Consider the following 14,726-nt stretch of genomic DNA (forward strand, 5'->3'; position numbering starts at 1 on the left):
TTTTTTTTGTCGCTGCTGTTTTTTGAAATGTTTAAAATCTTTTGGCGACCCTGATATGAAGACGGCAGTCGCCGATAAAAATCGCCAATTGGGACAGGCTCTTTAATGTGTGGGGATCGCTGGTCGGTGCGGGCTCGGTGGGCCGAAGGGCCTGTTTCCGTGCTGTATTTCTAAAACTAAAATGTTGCACCCATCAGGGCCTGCATCACGAAGTCTGGCAGAACATGTGAGGGAGGTGGATGGAGAGGTAGCATTGTTATCCCATGTCCATGGTGAAGCGGGTGGGGATTGGAAGGTGGGATCTGGGGCAGGAAATCACCAGTGCTGGCAGGATAGAAAGGCATGAAAAATCTGCAGCAGTTTGGGAAGGTTGGAAATCCTTGTAGATAAAGTATCTCAGCTATCAGCAGATCCCTGGAATGACACATTCCTTGATCTTCACTCAATAACATACTGAGCTATCTGCCTCATCAAAGTCCTCCGTGCAACAGCCCAGGCGCTCACAAATACAGAGAACAACCAAGATCAGATACTTCCACCACCTCAGATAGACACAAATAGCTGGAGTAACTCAGCGGGTCAGGCCTCATCATTGGAGACAAGAAATAGTTGACGTTTTGGGTGGAGACCCTTCTTCAGTCTCCACAGAGAAGGAACTATTGCAGGTCACCAAGATAACATTGGAAGGGCATTAGAACAAGCATTGTAAGACCCTGTACACAAAGAATGGAATACAGCGATTCAACACTATGAAGATTATTTAAGGCTCTGCGTAGACCACACAGAGAGCACAGCAGTCAGTGTTCAACACTGTGTCTCAGGAGGAACGTACCATCACCTCACTCCCAGTTACTGTTCAAACATATTTAAACATTGAAGACTAAATCTACCGCGAACTAGCAGAAAAGGATGGTGTTTTTTCTGCTAAATCTGCTAACTAGCAGAAAAGGATGTGGGTGGTGCACCAAGGCAAATTCCTTGTATGTGAATCCTTGGCCAATAAACATATTCATTCATTCATTCATTTTAAAATGCAATGTAAGAAAATTAATTCCATAGTGATTGGCTGAAGGATGGAGCAAATGCATAGGTTAGAGGCGATAAGAAGACAAAAGGGTGTCAGATAAGGAGAGAAGAGAAAAGTAAAGACAGAGATGGATACAGCTGGAAGGAGACGGGGAGATGGAGGGGGACAGGGAATAGAGGGGGGAATGATGGATGGGAGGTGTGTGTACAAAGGAGGAAAAGAAGAAGGGTAACTGTGGGAGATTGCGGGAGAAATGGGTCAGGGCAAGAACGAGAGAGCAGGTAGGGGTGATGTTACTTGAAATTGGAGAATTCAATGTTCATATCTGAAGAAGCGTCTCAGCCCGAAAACGTCACCCGTTCCTTCTCTCCAGAGATGCTGTTTGTCCTGCTGAGTGCTGTGCATCCAGTTTGCATGTGGCCAAATGGAGGAACAGAGATTTTAGGTCAGGAATTCCCCTCTCAGTTGTCTAGAGGCCCATCGGGGAAGCATGTGCCTGAATCGCCCATATAGGTGGAACAGGAAGGTCTTGTCATTCTGGGAAAGTGTTTCAGCGCAAACATAAAAGTGTTTCTGGTCTTTGAGAGAATAGTGAACTATACCCTGGGTCAAAGGAGAGCTGTTTTATCTACTCAGCTCCTTTCAGGACCTCAAGATGTCCTAGAGTGTGTTTCAACTCTCAATAAAGCACTACTGTAAATATTATCTACCTTGTGGCCACCATGTGCTCGCTGTGAAGGGAATGTATGTTTCAGATGACTGATGAGATGCCAAACAAATGGACTTAAAATGTTTAGCAACTGGGAGAGCCAGTGGGCCTGGGTGGACTGAGCACACGTGTTCAGTGCAACGGTTGCTGAGTCCATGCTTAGTCTCGCTGATGTACAGGAGGCTGCAAGAGGAACACCAGATGCAGTAGATGAGGTTAGAGGAGGCGGAGAATGTACTTAAAGGTGCATTACTCCAAATGTTATCACGGGTTTCTGTGTGGAATAAATTCTTGCAGACGGATTTATGAAGAGCAAAACGATGAATGACGCGTTAATGGGACACATTCAGATGCTTTGCTTCATCATTAAGCATCTAATATATGTGAGCATTTTCAGGGTCATGGAATTATCCTGGTTCAATCAGTTCAGACGGGAAACCCTACAGTGTGCTCCCAGTCATGAAAGACCCGTGCACGTCTGATGAATTGCACTGTTCCAAGGAGGCCATTTCCACACTAACTGTGGCACCACTGATGGTCGTGTGGGGATGGGTGCTTGATGGTTGGCATAGACTGGGTGGGCCCGTTTCCATACTGTATGAATCCCCCTCTTCAAAATGAAAGTCATTGAATTATAGACGGCACCATCAAAATAGATGGGAGCAGAATTAGGCCATTCGGCCCATCAAGTCTACTCCGCCATTCAATCATGGCTGCTCTCTCTCTCCCTCCTAACTCCATTCTCCTGCCATCTCCCCATAACCCCCGACACCCGTACTAATCAAAAATCTATCTGTCTCTGTCTTAAAAATATCAATTGACTTAGCCTCCACAGCCTTCTGTGGCAAAGAATTCCACGATTCACCACCTCCTGACTATAGAAATTCCTTCTCATTTCCTTCCTAAAGGAACACCCTTTAACTCTGAGCCTAGGACCTCTAGTCCTAGACTCTCCCACTAGTGGAAATATCCTCTCCACTTGTCTTAATCTCCACCATAGGCACTGATTGACCCCATTACATTCTGATGTGGAAGTGATAGTAACACCATGAAGATATATCTATTAGGAGCATTTAATGTATGAACTACATATGATGTACAGGTTCTCAGATGAACAATGGACCGAGTAATAGGTTGATGGGAGGGCTTTGAGGGGGTTTTTCTGTGTAAAACTCCTGTTCTGCGCTGAACAAGTGAGGACCTGGATCCTTTATCAAGCCATCTGCATGTGATTCAAGGCAGCAGCAATTGTTTGATTCTGTTCAACTCTGCATTCCCTGTAATCCGCTCCTTTCATAGTGACTGCTTCAATTGTGGCTTCAAATGCATCCTTATCAGAGTATCAGCAAAGGGTGTCCAAAATCCAATCTCACACATAACTGCCTTCCTCCTTGTGCTGCCATCTCTCCAGTGCTGACAAATCCCTCGGAAAAGAGACATTTCTCCTCCTTCTGCCCTAAATTGTCAACATTTTAATTTTGGAATGTGTCCCTGTTTCGAGATTCCTCAGTTAGGTGAAACATCCACCTAAAGGGCCTGTCCCACTTGGCCGTAATTTATGCGCGCATGGTGCGTGATGACATAGGCAGTGACGCGTGGCTGCGAGCAGCGTCGCAGGATTTGCCATCTGTGTGACGCGCAAATGACAGCCAAGTAGGACAGGCCCTTTAATGATTGCTAATCTCTGGAGAACAGTGGCCAAACCTGATTGATGTCACATCTTGTGACAGACCTGTCACTCCAGGAACTAGTCTCTGTTTAGAGAGGGCGAGGCTAGAATTAGGCAAATTCTTGTGGGAGAAAGGTAGACAAAACAATACCAATCCCAAATGTCTGTGATCTTGACGCAGAAAGACTGGAGGGAACTACCTCGCCTGAGGTCATCTGTTGTTGGTCATCATTTGTTCTCCCACTTTTCGCTTTCAGTTATCTATATCCCGCTCCCTCTACTACAATCAGTCTAAAGGAGGGCCCCGACTCAAAATATCTCCTATCCATATTCTCCAGAGATGCTGCCTGACCCTCTAAGTTACTCCAGCGGTTACTCCAGTGGCTATCTTTGGTACAAACCAGCATCTGCAATTCCTTTTTATTACATTAGAGTTCCTCCAGCAATTTGATTTTGTTCAGATACGCAAATAGACAAAATCAAATAAACAGCTGTGGGACAAATGAATAGATCATTGGTTCTGGCATCAGTTGTGAGATAGATATTGCCATGGACATTATCAGGCAACTGTATCATCCTACCACAACCAGAAAGCATCCTGAACAACCATCTATCTGCCTCATTAGTGACCTTGGACTCTCCTTGATGGAACTTTGCTGGCTTTACCTTGCAGTAAACGTTTTTCCATTATCATATACACTGTAAATGGCTCAATTGTAACCATGTATTGTCTTTCCGCTGATAGACACAAAAAGCTGGAGTAAAGGGCCTGTCCCACTTGGGTGTAATTTACGCGACATCATTTACGCGTCACGACACGCGCATGGCGTGCATTACGTGCGCATGGTGCATGGTGATGTAGGCAGTGACGTGCGGTCGAGCGCGGCACCCCAGGATTTTGGGATTCACAAAATGATGTCAATGTATCCACACTGTTGCCAGGGAGGGACTTGTAAAATTTAGAACTGCAATGAAGGAGTGGCGACATATTTGCATGCCAGGATGGTGCGTAACGTGGATCACAACTTGCAGGTCAAGGTGCTCCTATGCAAACACAGATACATAGAAAATAGGTGCAGGAGTAGGCCATTCGGCCCTTCGAACCAGCACTGCCATTCAATATGATCATGACTGATCATTTAAATCAGTGCCCTGTTCCTGCTTTCACCCCATTTCCCTTGATTCCCTTCGCCCTGAGAGCCATATCTAAATCTCTCCTGTAAACATCCAGTGAATTGGTCACCACTGCCTTCTGTGGCAGAGAATTTCACATTCTGCCCTTGTGCTAACTGGTGCTCAGGTTTGTGTGGTGTCCTTTCAGTACCCTGGACATTGCAGACACTATGTGCTGGTGGTAGAGGGAATGGATGTTCAAGGTGAGGAAAGTTGTGTCATTCAGCTACTTTTGCCCCTCTGAAGAACATTAGTGCCTCAACAATGTTATCTTCCGGCTTCCACCACAACCCCCCTTCCCACCACACCACAATTATTTTGAAGAAGGGTCCCGACCCAAAATGTCACCGATCCATGTTCTCCCGAGATGCTGCCTGACATGCTAGCACTTTGTATCCTCTTTTGTAATCCATCATCTGCACTTCCTTGCATCTTCCTGCAACCATTAGGAAATTCATTTTCTTTTGGTAAATTAAATCAAAGGTATTTCTCCAGCCTTGAAGAAGGGAACAGACCTGAAACATCATCTGTCTGTTTCCCTATCCAAAAGTCTCTTAAATGCCACTATCACATCTGCCTGGTCCTGGCACTCAACACCCTCTGTGTAAAAAAACAATCCAAGTCTGTGGAACCTTTCCCAATGACTAATAGCCCCTAATCCAGGCACCATTCTGGTATACCTCTGCAGTTTTTCCAAACCCTCCACATCCTTCCTTTAACGGGGCGACCAAAATGATGGAAACCCAATTAATTTTGCCGATAAGGTGGATAGTAGTGTGACTATTGAAGAGAATTCAGCGAGGCTTTAGGGAACTGAGACAAGGGAAGTGAGCATTGTAGGACAATGGCCAGTGGAATGGAAGATGAACATTTGAATTTATCCAATTTTTTTTTAAGCTGTGAGATTGAAAAGATTTGGGTGTTTCGTGAGACCTGGATATTCAAGTACAGCAACTTGCGAAGGAATAGAATAGAATAGAATAGAATAGTTTCTTTATTGTCATTGTAACATGGGCCATTGTAACATGGAATGTTGACCTTCCTTGCAAGAGTATTTAAAATTCAAACCCAAAACTATTTTACAGCAAATTCCATGCAGGTCTGACTAGACTGCACCCAGATAATGTGGAGAAATGTGAGGTGGTGCGTTTTTTGAGAAAACAATGAGGAGAGGCCATTATAGAATAAAGTATGCTGTTCCAAAAGGAGTGTAGGAGCAGAGAGGCCTGAAGGTAAAGGTGTACAAATCAGTGAAAGTGGCAGTGCAGTTGAGACCGTGAAAACAGTTCAGAAGACAAACATAACCCTGAGCAGTAACAACAATGCTATGGACTATAAAAGTCATGCTGAACCGTTACAATACATTAGTCTAGCCTTGCCCGCAGGAATGGAGTATTGTTTTCAATTCTGTTGATTATTAGGAAGGATGCAAAAGCAATGGGGTGGTGATTTACCAAGCTTGTTTGTTTGGAGTTTAGAAGGATGAGGGGAAGGGGGGGTGGGACCTCATTGAAACTTAGCATATAGTGAAAGACGCGGATGTGGAGAGGATGTTTGCACTAGTGGGAGAGTCTAGGACCAGAGGCCATAGCCTTGGAATAATAAAGTACCTTTAGAAAGGAGATGAGGAGAAATGTATTTAATCCGAGGGTGGTGAATCTGTGGAATTATTTGCCACAGAAGCCTGTGGAAACCAAATCAATGGATATTTTAAGATGGAGATTGATAGATTCTTGATTAGTATATGTGTCAGGGGTTATGGGGAGAAGGCAGGAGAATGGGGTTGAGAGGGAAAGGTTGAATGATGTAGACTTGATGAGCCGAATGGTCTAATTCTGCTCATATCACTTTTGAACTAGAAGTTTGTGGGATGAAAGACATCAGTGACAAGGATAGATTGGGGAGGCCGGGGCTGTTTCCTTTCAAGACACGGTGAGGGGAGTCATAAAACAACGAGTGGTAGAGACGGAAAGGACAGTGGGAGGCCCCCTCCCCTGGTGGAGAGAATGGGGTCCAGAAAACTGGATCAGGAGGTGACAGGCGAGGGGGCTTTTTGATAGACAGATTGTTGGACAAACGCAAGGGGTGAAAAGACGAGTGGAAGAACGAAAATGATAAAGAGTTACGCATTGTTAAGATCGGGGATGGAAAGATTATGAATAGTGTAGCCATTGGAAGCAACACAGGCGGAGGGGTGGTGGTGGGAGGGAGCGGGAGGGGAAGGAGCAAATCCAGTGCAAGCGTAGCCAGGGTTCAGGGTTCTTGGGGGAGAAAGGATAGGGGGAAGAGGGCTGTTTGTGGGTTGGTTCCCTAAAGTTGTACAATTCAATGGTCAGACCAAAAATGAATGCGTGAGAATGGCTTTCATTTCTTAAGGCCAGATGCAGTTACCAAGTCTCATCCTTTCACATCAACCCAATTCAATTGTTCCTTATTCAAATTATTCTTATACAATCAGATTAAGCCAACACCTTTAACCCTTCCAATCCCATGTTGTTCTCACATATTTGTCCCATGACTCAGCGAGTTTTGCATAAAGACTGATTGTTTCCTCGTTTTCCCTTTTAGAACTATTGTCACCACCACCCGATTCCACCATCACCACTGCCCACTCACTACCATTTTTCGAATTTCAAGCTGTGACTACACAATGTATTTTTCCCTGCAAGGGCGGAGATTTCAGTCTGGATGTGATGAAGGGTCACGGTGGCGCAGCAGTAGACTTGCTGCCTTATAGTGAATGCAACGCCGGAGACCCAGGTTCAATCCCGACTTCGGGTGCTGTCTGTACGGTGTTTGTACGTTCTAACCGTGACCTGTGTGGGTTTTCTCCGAGATCTTCGGTTTCCTCCTACACTCAAAAGACGTACAGGTTTGTAGGTTAATTGGCTTGGTAAATGTAAAAAATGCAGGATAGTGTTAATGTGCGGGTCGGCGCGGACCCGATGGGCCGAAGGGCCTGTTTCTGCGCTGTATCTCTAAACTAAACTAAACCAAAGGGTCCTGATCCAAAATGTTCCCTGTCAATTTCCCCCCAGGAATGCTGCCTGATCTGCTGAGTTCATAAGGAATAGGAGTAGAATTAGGCCATTCGGCCCATTAAGTCTACTCCAATGATCAATCATGGCTGATCTATCTCCACCTCCTAACCCCATTCTCCTGCTTTCCTTCCCATAACCTCTGACACCTGTACTAATCCAGAATCTCTCCATCTCTGCCTTAAAAATATCCACTGACTTGGCCTCCACAGCCTTCTCTCTTCCTCCAGCACTTTGCTTTATTTTACTCAGTATCAGTGCCAGGACCCATTGGGTAACTGTGACACTGTCTAATCCAATAGATGATAACCAGGACAGAGGGCTTGAGTTTACTGACAACTTCTTTTGGGACATCAACAACTAAGAGCCATAGCTTTTGCTCCTCGTTAGAAGTGCTCACTGTGGTGAGATCTGAAGGCCATTCCCTTCCCTCTCAACCCCATTTTCCTGCCTTCTTCTCCATAACCCCTGATACCCTTACTAATCAAAAATCTCTGCCTTAAAAATATCAATTGACTTGGCCTTCACAGCTGGCTGTGGTAATGAATTCCACAGATACACCACCCTCTGACTAAATAAATTCCTCCTCCTCCTCTCCTTTCCAAAAGTACTTCCTTTTATTCTGAGGCTTTGAGCTCTCGTCCTAAACTCTCCCACTAAACTCTCCCACATGAGATAAATTGATCGGGTAGATGCACAGAGTCTCTTGGACAGAGTAGGTGATTTGAGGACCAGAGGACATAGGTTTAAGGTGAAGAGGAAAAGATTTAATTGGAATCTGAGGGGCAACCTTTTAACACAAAGGATGCTCGAGGAGGTGGTTGAGGCAGGGGCGATCACAACATTTAGGAAACAGTTAGACAGGTTCATGAATTGGACAGGTTTGGAGGTATATGGACCAAACGCAGGCAGGTGGGACATGTTGGCTGGTGTGGACAAGTTGGGCCGAAGGGCCTGTTTCCACGTTGTATCACTCTATGACTCGAGTAGAAACATCCTATCCACATTACTCTATCCTGCACTTTCACGATTTGGAAAGTTTCAATGAGGCCTCCTCATCCTTCTAAACTTCAGCGAGTACAGGCACAGAGATCTTTTCTTTTTTTTTAAACTCGCAAACTGCCCGATTTTTATTCTTTTTTTTTTTTAATTTATTTTTATTAGAAGTACAGTAAATTACAGTAATACACATCACATATATCTTATTACATTTGTTGTACCACTTCATTTTTCGAGCTTTAAAAAAGGTAGAAATAAAAGAAGTAAGGAAAGTGAGCAAGAGTCGTGAAGGTGCAGGAAAGTGTTGGGAAAAGAAAGCCCCTTAGAGAAGAAGTTAGAGAAGGAAGTAAAGAAAGGAAATAGACCCTAGAAAGAAAAGAAAAAAAAGGAGAAACAATCGCTCTATTATAACACAAAACTCCGCAAAAAAGGATATACCAACCGTTTTTTTTTTGTTTTATTTTTCACCCCCCGTTACCAGATCCTGGTATCATTTATTTTTTAAATTACTATTGCACCTTATGCTTGTAATAGTTCCATAAATGCAGACCACGTCTTTTGGAAGTGGTCTGCTTTGCCTGCTAGGAGGAGTCTCATAACTTCCAGGTGTAATGTTTCGAACATTTTTGAAATCCACATTTTTATTGTTGGTATTGGAGCGTTTTTTCCAGAATTTGAGTATGCCTTTTTCCCATTATTAGCCCGTAATTAAGTAAGTTCTTTTGAAACACGTTTAGTTCGGGGTTACCTTCCGATATTCCAAAAATGATCCATTTTGCTTTTGGTACAAGTTTTATTTTAATAGGCACAGAGATTTTAAACGCTCATCATACGTTACCAATCATTTCCGGGATTATTCTTGTAAACCTCCTCTGGACCCTCCCCAACGCCAGCACATCCTTCCTCAGATATGGAGCTGAGAACTGCTCACATTACTCCAAATGCCACCTGACCAGCGTCTTATAGAGCCTCAGCATTACATCCCCATTTTTGTATTCCAGCCCTCTTGAGATAAATGCTAGCATTGCATTCGCCCTTTTTAACTACCAATTCGACTTGCAAATAACATTTTTTGGAATCCTGCACCTGCGCACCCAAGCCCCTTTGCACCTCCAATTTCTGAATTCTCTCTCCATTTAGAAAATAACCCACGCATTTATTCCTATTGCCAAAATGCATGACATCGCACTTTGCCAAGCTGCATTCCATGTACCACTTCTCAGCATAAAAAGCCAACGTTAAACCAAAAGCTTAATCCCAGCTTCATCCAAATATTTAAATTTCTCTCGGCCTCTGGACTGATGGTTAGTCCACACTGCGGTGAAACTAAAAGGGCGGAAGAAAGTGGGAAAAGAGGGATTATAGTGATTTGCAGTTGGGTTGGGATCAGCTGAGAAGTTAAATGTTTTTTCCAATCTTCACCCCACATGTAATCTGAGTGTTGAAATTCATCCCCTTTTGTCTGGTATTGTACCGCACAATTTAGGAAGGAGGTCACAGGCTCAGAAACGATTTGTAGGACATTTACTGGAAAGGCAACAGAGATAAGGATCCAATGTTGCTTGGAGAAAAGGGAGTCTTTAGAATTGTGGCCTTTGCAGTGATCACATCAAGTGGAGATTCTGTTCCATCCAAATTGAGTTAATTTGAATTATGAAGGCAAGAAACAATGAACTGTCCAGAGACTGGGGCTCCAGAGCCTTTGTGTAGTCCAACTAAGGTCACAGTTTTATGGGAACAAAGCAGAATGGGGTTAACAAAACACAGTGTGCGGTTATGATCAGGAATTCACTGCCTGAAATGGAGCAGGAACCGGCGTCAGGAATAACCGTCACAGTAGAATTGGGTGAAGACTTAAAAAGAAAACATTTGCAGGCTGCAGGGGATGGAGTCGGGAGCTGGGAATAAGCAGACAGTTTACAAAGATGGATTAAATGGCCTCCCTCCAAAGTGTAGAATACCAAGGGGTTCTAATATCACCCCTGCCAGAAGTGCATTCAATTTTATGTCCATAATTTCTCACCAGCAATATGCATATTATATATAATATATAATGTATACCATAATAAGGGACAGTCATCAGATATTAAGGCACCATTGTCTGATGTGAGGTCAACAAGCACAACATGCAGAAACACTTTGAATAACAAATCGTTACCTTGATTGATGAACAATGATTAATTTAGAGTTAAAAAAAAAACTGAAATTGAAACATAGAGCGTTAAATGACAAACACAGTTTACCTTTTGACCGCTGAATTTTCAACGAGTCTTGAGGTTACGTTCTCTCTGAACTTCTTCCTCGGCATAGCCACATCACATCATTGACGTTCTATGTTTTAATTTCAGTTTTTTTTAAAGAGTGTTACCTCTGAATTAATCAACATCCATCAACTGAGGTATGGATTTGGTATTCAGAGGTCAAAAGGTAAACACAGTGGTTGTCATTTAAAGCCTCACTTTTTTTAGAAAAATAACATTCAAAAAAAATATTGGCATCAAATCTTGGCTTGTATTTTACTGAGAGAGAAAAAAAACCAGAAGAACTAGTGGCCAAACTTCAGTTTGAAGGATCTTAGCTTGGAGCACCAGTTGGCCTGTTCTTCCCACTCATGGACTGGTTAAGATAACTGATTGCTGATGTCCCGGTCTCTCAGGAGCTAGACAGTGTCCGGAGCCAACGCACAAATAATAGGAAGTATCAGTGCCCAATCCTCAAGACTGCTCATTGTTTTTTCTGCGAGGTGCCCTTCCTGTGGCAATGACGACATCCAGCACTCACTTTCCATTTGGTCAATGCTTTTATTAGGCTCACTGGGATGTTTTTTGGTGCCAAGATCCCATTAACCTCCAAGCTGTTGGCTGGTAAGTCAAACCAAGGGTTACAAGTGTAAACCCTCTCATGCGTAAAATACGTTGAAGGGAATAATAACAGGAGTCACAGGCAGGGTTAACCTTTGCTCAAAGAGGCTGCGGGTGTTATTATGTTCAATTTACTGATACGTCAAATTCTAGATGTCCACTATGCAGTTACTGTCCAAGCTAAAGTCCGAGGGTCTTGAGAGGACACTGTACTAAACCCTGGGTACAAGGTGGCAGTGTATCATCTCCCCAGCATCTTTAAGGTCCTCAAGACATCCCAGAGCGTGTTCTAGCCAACACATAACTATAAACAGACACAAAGCGCTGGAGTAACTTCACGGGTCAGCCAGCATCTCTGGAGAAAAAGGATGGGTGATGTTTTGGGTCGGGACCCTTCTTCAGATTGAGCGTCGCCCATCCTTTTCCTCCAGGGATGTTGCCTGACCCGCTGAGTTACTCCAGCACTTTGTGCCTATCTTCGATACACACCGGCCTCTGCAGTTCCTTCCTACGGATGACTTTAAATGTTTATCACAGGGGTTTGTGAGCTAGAAAAAAGAGACGCAACCGGATTTACGAAGAGGAGCCCAATGAATGATGAGAGGGTGGGCAGGAAATCCAGGTGCAGAATGGGTGGTTGTGCTTCAGCATGAAGCACCTGAAAAACATCTGCATTTCTGGGGTTTAATCTCCTGGTTGAATCAGTCCGGATTGGAAATCCTACAGCAGATTTACACTGTGCGCTTTTGATGAATTAGCAGTGGTTCAAGGCTTAGTATCGAGTCCACATCACAAGATTAGATAGAAAATGCTGGAGAAACTCAGCGGGTGAGGCAGCATCAATGGAGAGAAGAAATCGGCGACGTTTCGGGCTGAGATCCTTCTCAGATTAGATATTAGTCAGCCAGAGCTCAACACAATTCTCGGCATCTTCATTGAACGCAGTGAGATCGGCAGCTGTGCGTTGGTTTTCCAGTTGAGGGCATTTCAGCAGGTGTTGCATTGTTTGTGGTTCAATGCCACATTCGCAGGTGACTTAGTTGGAGTTATAACTAACCCCGCTTATTTAGAGACATCTTGGCTCTGCCAACACCAATTCTCAATCGATTGAGGCATTTCCATCTGGCCCAACTTGCGTCTGCACCAGGAGGGAGTTGCTCACTTGCCGTTAGTCCCATGGTAGTTGAGGGATGTAGAGTGGATATTCTATCACCCCATATGGAGGCTTGTGCTTCACTTGTTGTAATGCCAGCCTCAAGGGGAGTCACACAGTTAAGAAAACTTTTCCTCGACTTTAGGCGCCTCGGAAATAGTGTCTGGCCAAACATTGGATGGGGTTCATCTATTATCTGCCGCTGGTGCTCCTTCATGCTGGCTACTGCTCTTCTGACGTCTGGTGGTGCTATGCCTGCCAGGAGGTAGAGGCTGTCAGTACTTGTTGGCTTGAGACAACCTGTGACAAGTCTGCAGGAAGCATTGAGGGGTCCAGCTTGTAGGCATGGGTGGAACGTTCCCATACTGGGCATGCATACTCAGCAGTAGAATAGCAGAAGGCTAAGGCAGTGGAACGTAGGGTCTGTGGGTTAGCACCCCATCTTGTGTTGGGAGCTTACTAACAACATTGTTGCGTGTGCTCACTTTCACCTTTGACTTCTCAATATGGGTCTTGAAGGTAAGACATCGGTCAAGGGTTTCACCAAGGGAAACCGGATGCTAATAGTGATCCAATATTGTTCCAGGCCAGTTCACCTGAAGTTGTCTCTTGGTTTCTCGGTTTCTCAAGTGGAAGGCACACACGTGTGTCTTGCGCCTGCTCGGCTCTTCCCACAGCAATTGTAGCATCGTCAGTGGCAACATGGGGATAGGTGCCTGATGGTTGTCATGGCCTGTGTGGGGCACAGGGCCCGTTTCCATGCGGTATAAATCTATGACTTCGCAGATTCATAAAGACCAATACGACAAATGATGAGCTAATGGGCAGGAAATTCAGATGCGGAGTGTTGGCTTTGCTTCACCATTAAACATCTGAATTGAGTGAGCATTTACGGAGTGATGGAAATATCCTGGTTGAATCAGTGCGGACTGAAAATCCTACAACACACATCCAGTCGTGAATGACCCGGGCACATTTGATGAATTGCCCGCTGTTACAAGGAGGCCATTTCCACAGAGTGGGGATGGGCATTTAATGGTTGGCATAGACTAGGTGGGGCAAAGAGCCCGTTTCCATGCTGTATGAATTCCCCTCTTCAAAATGAATGTCAGTGAACTATAGATGGCACCTCTGGCTGTGTAGTTCATCCTCAGGGCTGCAGTGGGATGTCTAATTCTCCACAGTCGACCTTGATTACATTCATTTCTTTTTGAGCTGTCTATATGGAGTTTGTATGTTCTCCCTTTTCCAGGTTCTCGAGGTGTTCCGGTTTCCACCCACACTCCAAAGATGTATAGGTTCGTGGGTTAATAGACTTTGGTAAAATTGTAAATTGTCCCTAGTGTGTATGTAGCATAGTGTTAGCGTATGTGGGGATCGCTGGTTGTCGGGTCAATAAATTAAACACTGATGGATTGTGTCAAAAAATTAAACATTGTTAAATCAAGATCCAATTTACAAACATCATTCATGATCGAATAAGCATTTTGTAAACATATAAATAAGTTTGAAAGATCACTGAAACATGTGCAGAACATTGTCAGTCCAAACACTCCAAAAACGTGTAGGGTTTTGTAGGCTTACTGGCCTGGTATAAATGTAAAAAAATTACCCCTGGGATAGATCATAAGATCATGTGATAGGAGCAGAATTAGGCCATTCGACCCATCAAGTCTACTCTGCCATTCAATCATGACTGAGCTACCTCCTAACCCGATTCTCCTGCCTTCCCCTTAACTCATATTAATCAAGAATCTATCTATCTCTGCCTTAAAAATATCCACTGACGACCTCCACAGCCTTCTGTGGCAAAGAATTCCTTAAATTCACCACCCTCTGACTAAAGAAATTCCTCATCTCCTTCCCAAAATAATGTCTAAATCTGATGCTATGTCCTAGACTCTCCCACTAGTGGAAACATCCTCTCCACATTCACTCTGTCTGAGCTGGGATAAAACCTGAAAATCCGACCCTTTTCTTATGAATTGGCGATCTGACATAGAATGCCACATTCTGCACTTTCTTGTGTAGGCAACAAGTGATTTATACATTTTATACATATGTATTATGTGCTTTATACATTTGCTTTGTTTAGTG

General features: G+C 44.1%; 1 protein-coding gene across 3 annotated transcripts in view; it reads right to left on the minus strand.

Annotated features, from left to right (window-relative positions):
• LOC129711638 (endothelin-converting enzyme 1-like) overlaps positions 1–14,726 on the minus strand; it is a 209,047-nt gene that overhangs the window by 61,637 nt on the left and 132,684 nt on the right. The window lies entirely within an intron of this gene.

Source organism: Leucoraja erinacea, chromosome 30, assembly GCF_028641065.1.
Source record: "Leucoraja erinacea ecotype New England chromosome 30, Leri_hhj_1, whole genome shotgun sequence".
Classification (NCBI taxonomy): domain Eukaryota; kingdom Metazoa; phylum Chordata; class Chondrichthyes; order Rajiformes; family Rajidae; genus Leucoraja; species Leucoraja erinaceus.